At 37.3% G+C, this 17,341-nt stretch overlaps 1 protein-coding gene and 1 long non-coding RNA gene across 17 annotated transcripts in view; one reads left to right on the top strand and one right to left on the bottom strand.

The window, feature by feature from the left end:
- LOC128250221 (uncharacterized) overlaps window positions 1–10,941 on the top strand; it is a 38,107-nt gene extending 27,166 nt beyond the window's left edge. For 3 of the 14 annotated variants that reach the window (XR_016237493.1, XR_016237501.1, XR_016237502.1), the window contains exons 2-4: window positions 87–151; window positions 1,390–1,467; window positions 2,026–2,063. This is a non-coding gene — a long non-coding RNA (uncharacterized LOC128250221). The other 11 variants (XR_016237498.1, XR_016237492.1, XR_008266296.2 and 8 more) reach the window with 9 other exon arrangements.
- Window positions 1–17,341, bottom strand: part of LOC106869286 (uncharacterized) — a 278,508-nt gene that overhangs the window by 57,822 nt on the left and 203,345 nt on the right. The gene's annotated exons all lie outside the window — the stretch shown is intronic.

The following is a 17,341-nucleotide window of genomic DNA, read 5'->3' as shown; positions in this document are numbered from 1 at the left end:
AAAACATCTCATATTGTATCATGATCTGCCTTCTCTAAGACGTGGTCATCTGGTCATTTCTGACCATTATCTTTTATTCGTTTCAGTCACTGGACTGCAGCCATGAAAAAAACCCTGCTTCGAAGGGTCTTAATTGAACAAATCAACCACAGTACGTATCTTTTCCTTTGAAGTCCAGTACTTATTCTATCGGTCTCTTTTGCTAAACTGCTAAATTACAAAGAAACCATCAGTTATCAGGCAGTGTGGGAGATGACAAACACATATATGTATGTACACATACATACAACAGACTCCCATACAGCTTCTGCATACTAAATTTCACTCACAAGGCATTGTTTGGCCCGAGGCTATAGAAGACATTTGCCCAAGGTACCACGCAATGGGACTGAACCCCAAACCGCATGACTGCAAAGTGAGCTTCTTAACCACACAACTCTTTCTGCATCTAATGGGGTGGTGGTAGTGGATGAGAGCCAAATCTTAAACCATACTTAACATCAACATTACTGTTGTAAATGTTTAAACTAAGATTTACCTAAGTCATTAATCTCAAAACTTGCGGTTCCCTCATCAATGGCTTCTAAATATTTCCTTTTATCTTTACTAATGATGCTCTATTCTCACCTGTTTTACAGGTTGCAAATTTATTTACAATTTATTCTGCTTGGTATCTCCTGTTCTCCAGAGCATGGGACCTATTTAGATCCTGTAAACAAGGGCGACTAGTTCATGTGACATCAAGGAATGATCACACAATGGTAGACTGACGTAACACATGTCCAGGGGCCAGCCCTCCTCTGAGTTCTGCATACCTTAACCACAGAACCTTCTTCCATCTGACCCCTACCACGACAGGTACTACCACCCCAGGGCAGACTGGGCCTGTGTGCAGTGGTAACTAAGTGTTAACTCCATACTACAAAAGCCTGAAGATAGAGCCTCACAACCAAATGCAGTTTAATTAATATCTTTGCTAACTGGGATAATTCTAGCTAGTAGGCTTTTGGCCCTATGTCTATTGGATCAACATCGACTAGGCTAAATAAAAAATAACACCACCCTATCTATCTATTATACTCCTAACCACCTCGGATATATTCTTCTTTCACCAATGTAGGACACGTTTATATTTTCAGACAAGGTTATATGATAATAGCGATAATGGTTTTACAATGAAATTGCTAAGCTCTAAAAAAAAAAGGACTACAGCATTCTTTTCATTTTAACCAAGCAACAACATCCAACACAGTAGACTCACTTATTAAAGTTTTCCTTAAAAAAACATTTTCTAAATAGTAACTCAAGAATTAAAATGCCAACATTTACAAACCATAAAGACTATTCATTACTACGTTACACTAATTTGGACCTAATTTGATATTTTAGTTTATTTGCTGTAACCGTTCAAATATTGAACAAGACTGGAGCCACTTCCAGCAAAGAACTTTTGACTACTGAAATATGGTAAGCTGAATATTGTAAACAAGGTAGATTATTTAATTGGAAACACTGTTCATTATGGTAGTTGTAGACTAATCTGACCTAGTTTGTTAATGTTACTAACAGCATACAAGTGTTGATGGCAAAAAAAACCCACAAGCACGAAGTGAAGGACTAGAATCAGTTGTAGTAAGGCACATTGATTACTTAAATACAAGTCCAGCTGAATATTGGAAAACAAAGAAAACTTCAATATTGATCTATTAAAATAAATAGCATACGTTAAAAGGAAAGAAACATTCTTTATAAATAATGCACAAGTGAGGTATAAATAGAAGATTCGACATGTTTAAGTGGACTGAAATGGAATGGATAAATTTTGGGGTGCATTGATGGCAACGTAATAGGGCTGTGATTGTAAGAGGAAAGAAGGGGTGGGTAAGAAAAAAGAAAATACCCAGACCATTTTGTCGAATGTTAATGATTATTTAATTCACATTGCTTTGAATTAACCATGTGTTATCTTGTAGCTTTGAGATTTTGATAACTGATCATTTATTATATACAATGGGCTTCTTTCAGATTCTGTTGACCAAATACACTCACAAAGCTTTGGTTGTCCTGAGATTATAGTAGAAGACATTTGCTCAATGTGCCATGCAGTGAGACTGAACCTGGAACTATGTGGTTGGGAAGCAAACTTCTTATCACACAGCCACACTATACACACAAGACACATACGCATGCCACAATGTACATCATAATTAGTCTCAATAAGGTAGTTTTTGTAAAAAATGCTCAACAAATGTCTAAATGAATTATTTAATTACTTGTGATTTTGACGTGAGAGAGTCAACTTTCGATATGGGATATGGAAAATACAGACATACAAACATAACGGTGTAGATATTTACAGATTATCTGTGGAAAATGTCTAGAATACTATTGGAAAAAATTAAAAGGAGAAAAACACATTTCATGAATTACTTCTTTTTTTTCCCCATCTATTTTAGATGTGCTGTGCGTGAGAAGACCCGGCAAGCCAAGTAAGATCGTTGCCAGTGCCCCTGGACTGGTTCTTGTGCGGGTGGCACATGAGATGCACCATTTTGAGCGTGGCCGTTGCCAGTACCGCCTGACTGGCTCCCGTAGGATTTTCGAGCGAGATCGTTGCCAGTGCCCCTGGACTGGCTTGTGCGGGTGGCACATAAAAGACACCATTTCGAGCGTGGCCGTTTTCGTGCGGGTGACACGTAAAAGCACCCACTACACTCTGAGTGGTTGGCGTTAGGAAGGGCATCCAGCTGTAGAAACTCTGCCAAATCAGACTGGAGCCTGGTGTTGCCATCCGGTTTCACCAGTCCTCAGTCAAATCGTCCAACCCATGCTAGCATGGAAAGCGGACGTTAAACGATGATGATGATGATTTTAGACTTTCATTTGTATATATCTATTTCCAGGTGAATACATATATATATAAATATATATGTAAAAAAAGGGTAAAAACCCCCTTCAGTCATGAATGACCATAGGATTGCACCCTCTGAGGCACAAGTCTGGGCAAAGTTGTTTATGGAAGACCAGCAGTTGCCCATGTATACCAGCCTCTCCTCTCCACGCCACCGATGTTATCCAAGGGAAAGACCGATACGGTTTGGCACCAGTGATGTTGTATTATACACACACGCCAAACATGTATAATCTTGATATATACTCACATACAAACATAGCCTAGGATATGAGAGCTGTACTAATGCTGCAGTTGTTCAAATAGACAATGGTTCTGTATTTATTCATTAACTTAGAAATATCTCCCCACAAAAATGGTTCAGTAGGAAGAGGACAAAACTGTTTTGTGTCTTTGTATTGCAGCATATAAACTAAAAAACTGCAGTAAGAACATAATACAAAAATTTAAAAAATAGTTGTAAATAATGCATAATTTTTAGAAGAAAAAAAAAAGGTTGGTCCATGAACGCATAATAATTCTGCATTTGCAAGAAATGATGAAGGAAAAGAAAAAAAAATTCCCTCCTCAAACAATAATACAAAAAAAATAACGACAAACAAAACAAAAGAGAAATTGTATTCGAGACAAGAAGCGAAAGAAGAAAAAAATGATTCCATCTATTTGTAACAGATTACAACTTGAGGAATTTCTACTGTAAAGACATATTTAGTATTGGTAAAAGTTATGTTGTTAAAAAACATGATCTAACTAGTGTTGCTATAGCATGCATGCTGGCTACAGCTTGTCATGATTGGAAGCTATTTAGAGAATTTCTTTCTACTCTTGTAGGAGACAAAGGGGTTACACATCCTCCTGCCCTCTTGTAATCTCGAAAAAGATGGGTTTTTTCTATGATAAAAATGTATAGAAAATTAAAATAGTGTATCTTTATTTTTGCTTGTCTCTCTCTCTCTCTCTCTCTCCTCCCTTTCCAAAACGAAAATATAGCTTGTATGATGATGCGTAAATGTGTTACCAGCAATAAATGGTGAAGATCTACAAAGACCATTGAAAACTGAGACGAGTATAACTTGAATTGAGAAGACAAAACTTAACGGTTCAACAAAGGAAGCAGGCGGGACTAGAATTAAAAGGAATCTGGATGATATAAAAGTAATTAACGAAGGAAGCACTGTGAGACGAAGTCTAACCAAAGGGAATGTTGTTGAAGAGGACAAAGAAATTTGAAGAGAGTAAGAAGCTTATGACGAAATGTTGACATGGAGCTAGAACAGAGATGACTTGGAGTATACAGAACAGGGGCAAAGTGGCAGCAGAGTTGTTAAAGAGCAGGATGGAATTCACTGTGGTATTTGTCCAGAGCTGCTGCACTTTGGCTTCAAATGCCACAAGGTCAACACTGGGTGGGTGGTGTTAATGTCAACAAAAGTACCAATGCCGAGCAATAGATTAGCAAGAACCGTCAGTGCATTGGATAACATGCCCTGCGATAACTGTTTTCATGGTGATGACCTTTCTGACTCTGACACCTGTCTGTAAGTGTCAGCCTTACTTTTTGCCAGTGGAAAACATTGCTGGTAGAGAGAGGCGAGACTAGTATTGACTCCTCCTGACCCATGCTAGCATGAAAACGGGCCCTTACAGTGAGTGCTGTAGGTTATCACTGACAGTTTATTTTACTGACTCCAGTAAACTGGAAAGGTTAAGCTGACCTAGACCATAAACTACCAAAAAAGCTTGTTTCCCCTTGATTTAAATACGAGTAACTACCTCGCTTCGTCCACCCTAAAATAAAAGACAGCAACCCGAGACCTGGTGCCTATGCAAGAAATCAGGTAAAACTACACCCTGATAATACTATAAACTGTACATACAGTCCCCCCCTCTCTCTTATCAGAAAAGCTTTTCTATGACATGTCATCATATATGGTTGAATACACCTTGCCTTCTTTACTGTATTACTTGTGAGTGTGTGTATATATGGTAGTTTGACTTTAGAGTCCCTCTTAGTGTGAGGCATTTATGTATAGTAATGCCCATATATTTATAGGGAATAAATGATGGATTTTTCCCTTATGAGGTTTTTTCACGGTAACTACTTGATAAATTCTTACAGACTTTATCCTATTATTGAATTATATATATGTATATATATATATATATATATACTGGTTGTAAATTGCGAATAAGCCACCTTTATCATTATATATATATATATATATATGTGTATGTGTTTGTATGTCCATATAAATGTAGGTGAATGTCTTTGGCTTGGCATCAACAGAAAGTAGTAGAACAGAGTTAATTTGCTTGCTTTAATAAGAATAAACATACTCTTTAGTAATTTTTCAGACATTAGACAGTGGAACAAAATAAACTAAAAGCACACACACACACACACACAAAGAGAAACGAAACAAAGTAAGTGTAAAAGATGAAAGCAGTGAAAATAGTGAAAGACCTTGTCCTGTTCATATGGCAAATGATGCATAGATGAAATACATTGAGCTAGACATTCTTTTATTTGGCATTTACAGTTAGGAGATATGTTTCTTTTTTTTCTTCTTTCTCTCTCGCTGGCTTACAACATAAATTCCATAGCAATTAACATCGAATTCACTTCTTACCCTCGTAATAATGCTAATAACGATAATGTTGCCACCCCCACAAAACTATTTTAGTGTTCATAACATTGATGTGTTACAGGGAGAATATCTCTCTGAGTGCAGGTTTATGTTTATTGCAGATGGGAAGGGAGAGGATGTGCGAAGGTGTATGTAATATTCTAACAGTTGGACTGGTGTCATAATTCAAAGAATATATTGTTAAGATGAAGTAAATTGAAAAGATATTACAGAAGAGCACATTCCATTACGCAAGTATATTTGAATATTATGCATGTTCATATCCCTTTATCTTTTACTCGTTTCAGTCATTAGACCGAGGCCATGCTGGGGCACCACCTTGAAGACTTATTCTTTTTTAATAACCCGCTATTTACTTTATCAGTGTCCGTTTGCTGAATCGCTAAGTTATGGGGACATAAACACAGACTTTAAAAATAGAAAAAGCCATTCTTGAGTGAAGCTGAAAAGCTTGTCTTATTACGGACATTTAATCTCACTGAAAAACAAACCGTGATCAAGCAGATTTATGATCAAAGATAAAAGTGTTCAGGCCCTCAATTAGCCCTAATTCTTTATCCCACAAGGACATGGTAGTATAAGGACAATGATATTTTATGTAATTCTTTGTCTTTCTGATGATGGTAGAATGATTCAAGGGAATTTTCGGTTGCCTCTTCCCGCAACTTTAGAGCAAACCAAGAATTGCCCTGTTTGTGTTTGATTTGTATTAATGTAAATACATACGCCGTTGCCAGTACCTGCCTGACTGGCCCTCATGCCGGTGGCACGTAAAAGCACCCACTACACTCTCGGAGTGGTTGGCGTTAGGAAGGGCATCCAGCTGTAGAAACTCTACCAAATCAGATTGGAGCCTGGTGTCGCCTCCTGGCCCACCAGACCTCAGTCAAATCGTCCAACCCATGCTAGCATGGAAAGCGGACGTTAAACGACGATGATGATATACATCGTTAGTGTGATTGAAATGTTCCTAATATGTTTTAAGGTGGTGTCAGAAAAAAAAAAAAAAATCAAACATGAAAGATTTATAAAATCAAGTCAAGGAAAATCCTCTCTCTCTCGATAAACATACACGACAGAGAAGGAGAGTCAGCGCAGATATAAGGGTAGGAAAATGAAAATAGTAATAACGAGTTTCTTTGTTTTTTTTTTAAGAAAAGAGAAACAAACCAAAAAAAAAAGAAAAGATTCTCAAAGAAATGTGTTAGTCTTTCTTTGTAGTGAAATAAATATTTTAATATAAAAATCAATGATGACTGTTGGAAGAAACAATAAAGTTAGATGTATATTATTAGTATTGGTTTTGTGAATTTTTCTCTGTGTGAATTTTTACATGCTTTTGTTGTTTTTTTTTCTTCTTTTTAATGAGAAAGAAAGAAAAAGAAAAAGCTTTTCTTTTGATATCAATAATTTATTGCGTTCGACAAGAAATATTTTTTTTTGCTTTGTGTGTGCCTCTTGCTTACTTCATTTTTATTCTCTGCCTACTGATTTTCTTTCCATCACTATGCGAAGCCTATTAAACATTATTTGGGTGATATCAAAAGTATGTGTTAATGCATATATATATATGTGTGTGTGTGTGTGTGTGTGTATAGGATTTCAATTCTACCTGCTTCTTGATAAGGTTATTGTATCCAACAATTCTTATTTTGACCTTTCTCTTGACAAGGGTCGTAGGCGATTGACTGGAATACTCCCTATCATAATATTTACTTACTTTATCAATCAACACTGAGCAAAAATTTATACCCAAGAACGCTACCAAACGCTATATACAGCAGTACAACCAGACATTCTACCAATTACACCAACTTTTGAACTGTACACACACACACACCTTTCAGAGAATGTATGGTTGGTTGACACCTGATATCCAGCTGTGATGTCACCTGTATTGCTTATTTAGTTACCTGTCCGTCATGCTGTATGTATGTGGGGGAGGGGCAAAATGCTTAATCCTCAAATGACCCACCCATCTAGTTGTAAATTCAGTGCCACTGGACAAGAACAGCAAAATACTATAAACAACATCAACTTTACTAAGCCTGGAAAGTGAATGGGTCTCAGCTGGTTTTGATGACCCAGATTCAGTTGTTTGAGCAACTCAATTCTCTACTCATTGGATTAGCAATTATGTGGTTGAGTATTCCAGAGATATGTGTACCCTTATTGTACACCTCTAAATCAGTGTGAAACACAGCCATACCTTTTAATTACATGTATAATCCATCTGATAAAGTCTCCACACACAATTCATAACTAGTCAACTCATCTTGAATTCTAAGGTTTTGGTTGACCCGAGGATGTTGTATTTAATGTGGGACCAGATGTACTCTTTCAGTATTCATAACTTGCACAGACATTGGTGGAGCTTAACTCTCAAAATTAAACAACATGGAAGATGCACTAAGGATTGCAGAACACATGTAAGGGATTTTGGATTACTGTAGGAAATGGGGCTGGACAGGTCACACTCTAACGAGACACTGCAGGACAAGTGTTAGACTGGGAACCTGAAAGGAGGAGGAAAGTTGGATGACCTAAGACTAGGAGAGGATGACGCAAAAACAACCAGTCTCTCTTGGTCTGATTGCCTCTTTTTATTCCTATCTGCTTTGAAACATCGTCTTCTTTTTCTTTATATTAAATACACTGTACAACACTTTAATACGACTGATTAGTAAAGATTATTACAATCAGTTGTTTTCTCTCTCTTCAAATGTTAATTATTAGAAACAATTACGTCATTCATTAGTACCCAGGTGCAATGTCAAGTGATAAGGTGTAATTGATACCAACTGTTATTACATGCAATGTAATAAACCCATTATATATATATATATATATTAAGAATTAAAGCTAACAGTAGATGGGGGGGGGGGGGGAAACTCGACTCTATGCCGCCGTTCAATCACAAGAGTAGGATGATTTTTGAAAGAGCAGTCAAAATCTCTTTCAAATACTACCTTACTGTCTTAAAAATGAAAGGGCAGGTCCGATAATATACACCTAGATCTACCAAAGCTTCAAGCTAATCCCCCGCCCCCCGTCCCAAGTTACTCCACTGATAATTTGAAATCAATTCTATATCGCCCTCAGTCAGTCTGAACCTGATTTCACAAACTACTACTTGTTCTTCTTATGCGGCAGGAATGAAATGACCTTCCAACTACCCAGAGGTAATTTCATATCGATCCCATTCTATTTACAGATAAATTGAATGCCTATCTAAATTACGAGGCGAAATGGGTTAATCTAAAATCGCTACACCGGGACCATACACTAACACACACAATATATGTATCATTTGAGACGATTCGAAGAGGGACTGTGTGCGCGCGATCGCTCAAAACTCCAACAGATACTGGCTGTGTGATTTGGAAATTACGCAGTCCTAAAAACAGGTGACAGGACAATGTCATAACAGTAGTGGACTGAACACCTACGACCACAGGTCAGTTCGACCGAGGTTGGCAAACTGAAACTGTGGAAATTGTAAATCAATGTTTTGATAAGGGCATCAAGATTCACAAATATTTTGTTTAATCTGCAAATCCGCGCGCGTGTACATTATCTGTGAAGCGGTTGACCAGACAAATATTTCTAACGGGAGATACCGAGATCAATTTCTGCTAGTCTCTACCCATTTGTGGCCATCCATGAGCATTTCTGCATAAGTGTGTGTGTGTGATGCAATTAGAGATTTTAACAACTAACTTCTGTACACGTAATAAATTATAAATTATGTCAGATCGGATACGAACGCTTAGAATTAAAGCTAAGTGATTAACAACAATGGCATAATTAAATCAACTGGAGAGGCAACATTTTGGTTACAAAGTTGTTAATAAAAAAAAAATACAATTTTGGATCACAAATTAAATCCCAATGTTCGTCGTTAGCACAATGTAGTTTTTTAAAAATTTCACCGACCAAACATTAATGACTACGAATCAATACGCGAAAATAAAATAAATCGAAAATTATAATTAACTCCTCAGTTTGAATAAGAGCAAAAGGCTTTTTTACCCCCTCGAGTTTATACGTAGTTTTAAAAATTCAATTGCCAAAACCACGGAAAAAAAAAAGGGCGAATAAACTGAAACACTTCACAACGATGATTGTTATTTTTAAAAAGAATAAATAATAATTCAATTTTATTTTGCCTCATTGATATTTTTCTATAAACATATCTTTTATATAAAGTATCATTGCAGTCTTATTTCAGTTGACTCGCTTTTTTTTTTCTTAGTTAATATAACAAAAGAAAGAAAAATATGAAAAGAATGTAAATAAACCTTTATTTTTTTGATGCTGAGAAAGCAGAAAATACGGTAAGAACAACTGGAAATTTCCTCCTATTTATATAAACTACGAATACAAAATTTCAGAATGTTTTCGTTTTTTTTTTAGGGCTTCACACACAGACAAGCTTGAAGTGACGAAGTACTTACTCACTCAATCGACTGTGGTGATAGCTGGACAATAAACTTTAGCGACACCAGGCCACAATAACCTCATAGGAAGTTGCCACAGGCCACACTGTCCACAAGGGGGCTTTTTTGATGAATTTAAAAATAATTTTTATGTTTACACTCCACCCCCACCCCCAAAAATGTCAGCGAACAGCGCCTACAAAGGTACTTCGAAGTGACCGTTCGAGTTGTTAGAAATAACAGTCGGATCTCCGACTGTTATGTCTTTTCTGATCAAATGCTTGTTCGATCACTAGGTCTAAAACAACACCACAAAACCATATTGTACACTACTGGAATGATTGAACATGTTTTTCGCAACACAATTAAAAACTATTAATTTTTTTTTTATTCGCAAAGTTGCAATAAAAAAAAAGAAAGAAATTAAACAAAGCCACAGGAAGAGGAAAAAAAAAAGGAGCGAATATTGAAAACCAAAACGAATAGGATCAAAAGCGTTCTGAGGCTTGGTAAAAAAGGGCCACATTCTCCCTACTTAATCTCCCAACAAGCAAATAGCTAATTAATTAACCACACAGAGTTACTGACATAGAATTTGTTCTCTGCTTTTATTTTTAGGTCACAGTAAAATTGCACTCAGAGAATTAATTAACAATTTGTCAAGTGTCCCGGCGCTGGAATACAAAAGGAACGCAAAGGTGCTTTTTGATGGTATGGTTTTTATACATCATAAATAAAAACCGAGTAAGACAAATAGGGCAATATTTTACTAAGTAATAAAAACGCGACGTATCAATCACTTATAAGATGAACATACACAAATATGTGTTTAAATAACAACAAGCACTTCTTGCGGTATCTTGTCCGCCAAATTGTATGTCCGTTGGAGAAGCTAAACCACCTGCCATTCGATATACAGAAAGCGACAAAATAGACATTATAATAGGAATAATTTAGTCGATACAAATCGATTGATTGCCCCGCGAAGGCGACGCTCTAGGATTGTAGCAATCCAATAACTAAAATTGCTAAAATAACAAACAAACAAACCAAAACTAAATTGCTTAAAAGAAGTTTGCTAACTTATAAGAAAACTTGAAAAAAAAAAAAAAAAAGGAAATAAAGAAAAGAATTGAAAACAAACCTGTCTAAAATAGCTGCTTAAAATGGAAAATATATATTTGCATGGGCTATTTAGGACAGTGATGGGGGAAGATTTCAATTTTTGCTGCATCTGAAAACATGTTCACGCGCAAGAGGGATAAAGGATAATGTGCGGTGCGATGCAATATTCAATCTCACCTGGGGAAAAACTAAACTTCACCAATGGAAAGAAACAACAAAGGGAGCTGTAATATCGAGAAACCTGATTGGCCAACGGAAAGCGAAAACACCTTACTTCCGGCACTTATTAACACACACACACAAAAAAAAAAGTGGCGAGGTGGCAGAGTCGGTGGCAGAGTCGGTAGCACGCCGGACAAAATGCTTAGCGACATTCCGCCCGTCTTTACGTTCTGAGTTCAAATTCCGCCGAGGTCGACAAAATAAGTACCGGTTGAGTACTGGGGTACTTGCTCCCTCCACTCCCGAATTCAGGCCCTGTGCCTATAGCAGAAAGGATTATTAAAACCAATATGGGCGGCAAGCTGGCAGAATCGTAAGCACGCCGGACAAAATGCTTAGCGGCATTCCTTCCGGCTTGATGTTCTCAGTTCAAATTCTGCCAAAGTCAACTTTATCTTTCATCCTTTCGGGGTCAATAAGATAAGTACTAGTGGGATGGATGTAATCGACTAACCCCACTTCCCCCAAATTTCAAGCCTTTGCTCATGGTCTTAAGAAAAGTACCTCAGAAGGGAGCCATGTACACAAAATACTCATACAGCGGGTGTTTCGCATAAGTAAGAATCAATCGAAAAACTTCGATTACCAAAATAATCTACACGATTAGTAGATCAATACTTCTCTCACATGCAGACAAAGTCCAGCCTCTATTTTCTTTTAGAACTGTATACCCGTGACCTAGATTCAGTGAATTAAAAGTGTAAGTGTCCGCTATTGAGGTCGTAAGAATCGAACAATAAAAAATGCTTCCTCGCTGTGTTTTATTAATCTATTTTCTTAGCGTAGTTTTGTGTTTAAAAGATAAAATAATTTATAAAACAATATAATTATTATTCGTCAAAATATAATATGGCCGTTTTGAAAACCTTAACTGGATTACTCTGGTGTCAAAAACTTTAAAAAGAAAACAAAAAGTATGGCTGAAAAAATTAATTAAAATTTAGTGAAACTAGAGACTTAAGAAGGTGGGGGGGGGGGCAAATGGTCACATTTAGCTACAGATCCCTAATCGATAGCTAATTAAAAAGCTCTAAAATGTATTGTTTTATTTTTAAGCCACCGAAATTATATTCTGCAAATTAACGGAGATTTTGAAATGTTCCACAAAACACGCCCAAAAAGAGTTGGAAAGTTATGAGAAATTAGCATACACGACCAATGAATAGTGACGGGTCGACGGTAGAGAGCTCGTTCTTTTGATCGAATGTGATTTAATGACTTAACGATTTATTCAACTGTTTACATTCTCCCTTTAACTAATTCACAAATGAAACACCAACCAAGTCAATTTTCACACCAGTCTAGTAAGGCGTGCAATGAACAGAGCACAGCTTCTCGATTAACTTATAAAAAACAAAAGACTCCCAAAAAGGTTCAGATTAAAAAAAAAAAAGGTTTACTCAAAACGTTTAACAGAATTGTTATTGCGTAGTTCTTTCTTTTTTTTTAATGGGAAGGTATGTAACGGTTGTGAACACAGTCCCTCTATTAGCTTATAAAAAAAAAATTACCCCCAAGACATTCATATTAAGGGGGAAAAATGTTTAGCCAAAACATTTTACGGCATTGTTGCCGTGTAATTTTAAAAAAAAAACCATTTTTATTACAACACTGGTAATCTTTTTCCGATTATGTGAATTAATTCATAACATCCTTCCTGTGTCGTTACAGATAAAAGATCTCTTGCTTTCAAAAGTACTCCGATATCAGTCATAAATTTTCAGAGAGGTTCAGGCTTGAAGAATGTGTTATGAGCTAAAATGAAAGCCTTAATTTATGACATTGGAGAAACGTTCTGAATAATTTGGCAGAATGAGTAGTAGAAACATTATCGTACTGGCACAGTGCCAGTCTGACGTGATTAAGCTGTTGTGTAGAAGAGAAGGTGGTGGTTTTTGTCGAATTTTCTTCCATGTAATCGTGCAGCGATAATATCATATAAGAGAACGCGACGTCCAACACTCCGAGTGGCGAAGTACCACCCTCACACCACATGTAACCACCTTCAGTATTATCTACTACATGATGTACAATGACGTAGTAAATTCAAATACATCATGTCCGTTTTCGTTCCTTACTTACTTCCGACACTCTCAAACCCCCCCCCCCCCCCCCGTTACGATAAACTTAAACTACGTCATTTAATCGAAAAATGTGACGTTCAGAAGAAAGTACCACTCTACTGCGTCACTTGCCACACTAGAGACCCTTCTTCCCCCCCCCCCCACACACAATCACAAAACTGTCAAACTTTGCTCAAATTGAAAGAAAGGAAATTGCTTAACTTATAAGAGATTTGACGACATAAATATTATGTTACAAAATTCTAGTAAAAAAATCATGTTTATATAATAATCCTGACACTTCGTATGCCATAGGAAAAGTCATAAAAAGCCTTATGTTGTCCAGATGTCCCAGTATTGTTTATCTTTGAGACAGAAAACTTTGCACAAACAAAAATCGAAGTGAAGGAACGTGACAATAAAAAGAAGAAAAAAAAAACCCGGAATAGTATATAAATGATTAAACATTAACAACAAAAAATGTTAATGAAACTCCCCAAAACATTGTATATTTTTTAATGATAGACTAAATTCGTCACCCTTTTAAATTGGTTCCTGGATGCCTTTATAAGACTCCATTCTATTGCAAAAGATTCGGATTAAGGCTTTTCATCTGAGGATAAAATCTTTTCTTCCTCCGAATCTCGGAGGCCCGGGACCGAAACAAAAGTGTGCATGGGTGTGGTAGTGGAAAAGTTCATGAGTGCAGTCTTTCTTTCCCGAACTAAATGGCAAAAAAAGAGTCATTCGGAACAATGATACTTCAGCTGCTATTTATTTTGTCGATCTCGCAAGGGACGAAAAGGTAAGCCGCCCTCTCAGCTTAAAGGAAATAACTGGAAATATATAAGGTATTTCTGTTCAATGCACTAGTGTTGTTAATCCTTTTCTACTATAGGCACAAAGCCTGAATTTTTTTGGGGAGGAGGCAGTCGATTAGATCGACCCCGAAAGAATAAAAGGTCAAGTCGACCTCGGCGGAATTTGAACTCAGAACGTAACGACAGACGAAATACCGCTAAGCATTTCGCCCGGCGTGTTAACGATTCTGCCAGCACGCCGCCTTACCAGTGTTGTTAATTTCATACATACAACATCGCGTATACATACATACATACATACATACATACATACATACATACATATATATATATATATATATATAACACAGCCATGTGTGAGTTTTAAATGGACAGTGTAATTGCTTCAGGCTTCCTCATACGACCTTAGATCAAGTGACTCGTAAAACAAGCAGCAAATAACATTAAAAAAAATTTTTTTCCAACAATAATTAAAAACTAAAATAAATTGCATGACGACCATAGTAATTAAATTATAACCAAGAAAACCATGATTACTACAGAAAAATTTTGCATTGAAAGCAACAAGGACGACAACAACAATTGCAGATGTTCTATTCATCCTTTGTTTGAGAGTTCGAAAATCGATTAAACTAATAACTTTCGTAACTAACAGCAGAAAGTAAAAAAACAAAACAAAACACCATTCATGCTATTATTTCTAAATTGTTATCCATAATAAATTCAGGTGAGCATTTCGTTCCTGTTGGACTCGTTTGAATTTGGTAAAAACGAGGAACCAGGCATTCAAATTAGTTATAAAGAGCTAACTGGCTGACGATGGGAGTTAAGATTTCGACAGATAGATCGAACGAATCCAATGACGTTCAACGATTCAACCACCGAGACTTACCCCACAGCCAAAGAAACAAACAAAAAGACCCCAACTCTTTTCCTTGTTTCAGTACCCTGTAGTGGGGTACTGCCACCTCAGTAATTATTTTTTTAAAAGTCTGCTATTTTTGTCGACCTCTTCTGCTGAACTGCTAAATTACAGGAACGTAATTGTCAAGCGGTTTATGTGAGTGTGTTTGAGGAGAGGAAGAAGGCAAAAATCACAAAGACAGACTTACTTACGTACATACATACATACATACATACGACGGGCTTGCCCACAAGGGGCTAAACATAGAGGGGTCAAACAAGGACAGACAAAGGGATTAAGTCGACCTCGGCGGAATTTGAACTCAGAACGTAACGGCAGACAAAAACACTGATAAGCATTTCGCCCGGCGCGCTAACGTTTCTGTCAGCTCGCCCACACTTTCTGCCGACCAAGGCATTGGTCACCCTGGGACTATAGTAGGAGACATTTGCCCGAAGTTCCGTGCAGTAAGGCCGAACACAAAATCACGTAGTTGCGAAGCGAACTTCTTAACCATATAGTTATGCTTGTGCCTTTAACGAATAAACGCGTTTATACCCCTTTGTCGAACAATTAACGAATAATGATAATAAATCTATCCTGAATTCATTAAACATGGTAATTTGTCCACTCTACCCTTGTAAAAGGCAATCCACATTAGTGTGGAAAAGCGTAATTTTAAGAATAAAAGCTGTTAACGAAAAAGAAACTAAATTGTTATCAACGAATTGATGGCTGCAGGCATTATTAGATGGGGCCATGCTGGGTGGGATACTGCCAAGAAGGGCATTAAGTAGAATCGACCTTATCGACCCCCGAAAGGATGAAAGGTAAAGTCGATCCAGATGGAAGACTTTCAGATCAAGACATAAGCAAATACGAAAAGGCAGGGCCACCAGAGCAGCATTATAGGCCCTCGAGCGAGGTAACAACATACACAGGCTTCTGGCTCCTTCAGTCCGTTCCCACCTTAATCCCGAAGCGATTGCTCAGTTGTACCCAGGGTGGCATTGCTAAAAGGTAGTTTTTCTCCAGCGCTCAGCTGATCCAGCAAATCAAACTGTCTGTCGGGTGAAAAGTTAATTGAAAATTCAGTTTCAGTCGAAGTCAAAAAAGCTGTTGCAGGAAAACTAATTGATAGTGAGTATACATTAAGAACTACTTATTTGGGAACTATGCTTAGTTACTAAAAATAGACATCAGCTTTCTGTGAAGGCTTGATTGAACAGAATAAAGGCCCCGCCCTCTTCTCTTTCACACACACACACACAGCTTAATGTTTTTGTGATATATGTTAACCTATTTTTTCGAGGTAAAATGAAATTGTCAGCAAACCTGATCGAACGACGATCAAACGGACTGCTAGAAATAGTAGCCAAAAATCCCTCAAATTACACTCTATATATCGTCTTAGAAAAGGTCATCGGATGTTGTGGCCTTGAGTGCACTGTGTATGGAAGGAGGAAAGACGTGATGGTCAGAACAGGAACGGTTTTTATTATAAGTCTGTTCAATCAATAATTTCTTTCTACCATCAGCAGAAGGTCTGAAAGTTTTGGGGGGGGGGGAAGTGGATAATCAATTACATCGACCCCAGTGCGTAACTGGTACTTATTTTATTGACCCCCCCCCCCCAAAGAGGTGAAAGGCAAAGTCGACCTCGGCGGAATTTTGAACTCAGGACGTAAAGCCGAAAGAAATGCCCCTAGGCTTTTTGTCCTAACGATTCTGCCCGCTGGACGCCTTTGCTGAATCAAAGAACAACACAGGTTAAACAGGCACCAGTTTGGTAAATAACATCATGGCCAAAAATCAGTTCCTACCTCTCAGCTTGCTCTTCGCCATCTCGATCAAGCTTCAAGTAAGGAACATTCTCTTTGCCGTTATAAACTCAGCTTCGGTCTCTTAACAAGTGACCAAAGACTTCATCACCTAGGGCTAAACAAATAACAACAGACCTATTAAGCGATACTCCCCCCCCCCCCACCTCCGCTTACAACGGAGATCAGTTTATTGTGTCCACAAAAAGCCTTCGAATACTTCGATTATATGTCTATTTTATGGACAGACTGTTCTAGATTACACAAACGCGTTATATATATATATGGAAATAAAACCCTCAGACACCAACGTCGGTAAATGAATGCAGAGGAAAAGTTATTGAAACGCAATGAAAACGCACATTAATGAAATAATAAAAAAAAAAGG

This window comes from Octopus bimaculoides, chromosome 20 (assembly GCF_046866305.1).
Source record: "Octopus bimaculoides isolate indiv1 chromosome 20, ASM4686630v1, whole genome shotgun sequence".
NCBI classification, from domain to species: Eukaryota; Metazoa; Mollusca; class Cephalopoda; order Octopoda; family Octopodidae; genus Octopus; species Octopus bimaculoides.
This window is presented reverse-complemented; position numbering and strand designations above follow the sequence as displayed.